Source organism: Lathyrus oleraceus, chromosome 4, assembly GCF_024323335.1.
Source record: "Lathyrus oleraceus cultivar Zhongwan6 chromosome 4, CAAS_Psat_ZW6_1.0, whole genome shotgun sequence".
NCBI lineage: Eukaryota > Viridiplantae > Streptophyta > Magnoliopsida > Fabales > Fabaceae > Lathyrus > Lathyrus oleraceus.
In genome coordinates, this window is record NC_066582.1 from 302,444,926 (window position 1) to 302,446,351 (window position 1,426).

General features: G+C 41.5%; 1 pseudogene; it reads left to right on the forward strand.

Moving 5' to 3' along the window:
* Positions 1–375: 375 nt before the first annotated feature.
* LOC127077238 (uncharacterized) lies at positions 376–475 on the forward strand (annotated as a pseudogene).
* The last annotated feature ends 951 nt before the right edge of the window (positions 476–1,426 follow it).

Genomic DNA, 1,426 nt, shown 5'->3' on the forward strand with positions numbered 1-1,426 from the left:
TTGGATTCCTGTCAAGAGTTGACAATCCGTAGGAGTGTGACCTTGGATTCCACAGACCTCGCAATTCTGAGTTATAGCAACCACGGCGGCTGGAGGTGATACATTTAAACTTTCAATTTTTGGACCAAAGCATCCACTTTTGCATTAACGTGATCAAGGTTACTTATCTCGTACATGCCAGTTTTCGTTTGAGGTTTTTCCACCATTGTTCGTTCGGTTCCCCACTGATAGTGGTTTTGGGCCATGCTTTCGATAAGCTGGTAGGCATCAGCATAAGGTTTGTTCATTAGTGCACCACCTGCAGCGGCGTCTATTGTTAACCTTGTGTTGTACAAGAGACCATTATAAAATGTGTGAATTACTAACCAGTCTTCCAAACCATGGTGTGGGCAAAGTCTCATCATGTCTTTGTATCTTTCCCATGCTTCGAAAAGAGACTCGTTGTCTTTCTGTTTAAATCCGTTTATCTGGGCTCTTAACATAGCTGTTTTGCTTGGCGGAAAATATCGAGCAAAAAAAACTTTCTTCAACTCGTTCCACGTGGTGACTGAGTTGGAAGGAAGAGATTGAAGCCATCTTCTAGCGCTATCTCTTAATGAGAAAGGAAAAAGACGAAGTCGAATTGCCTCTGAAGTGACACCATTAGCTTTAACAGTATCAGCGTATTGGACAAATACGGATAAATGAAGGTTTGGATCCTCGGTAGGATTTCCAGAGAATTGGTTCTGTTGCACAGCCTGCAACAGCGAAGGTTTAAGTTCGAAGTTGTTTGCTTCGATTGCGGGTGGAGCAATACTTGAATGCGGCTCATCTTGCGATGGAGCTGCGTAATCTCTAAGAGCACGAGCTGGTTCTGCCATCTCGGTTATCGAAGGAAAAAGGTTTTTGAAATCAGGAAGTTCTATAGGAGGGATATTGTTTGCAGCACGATATTCCCGAATTGGTCGTAGGACTCGGAGATATAGTTCGATATCGTTGATTCGTAAATAGAGCGGTTCGCCTTGAGAGCGAGTGCGTGGCATACAAATCAACGAAAGAAAGAATAGAAGAAAAAGAAACCTTAGTCTCTACAGCGTAACGGAAGAGTTACGATATCGATTAAATAAAAGTCCCCGGCAACGGCGCCAAAAACTTGATCGCGACTTTATGAGTCGAATTTGGGGTACAAACTGCAAGTGCACAGTTCTATCGCGTAGTTTTAAAAGATATCGATCCCACAGGGACTTATGAATCGATATACCGTTATCTAAGGTTACTTCGTAAAGCTAAGGTGAACAATGTTTGATTGTTTGGGGGAAAGCTAAAAACTAAACTAAGATCTAGATTAAATATTAATAAAGCAGATATCGGTATGTAGTTCGTCGTAATTAGGGAATCAATCTTTGTCGGTCTCTTGGTTTTAAAATAAATCTTTTCAGTTGACTTT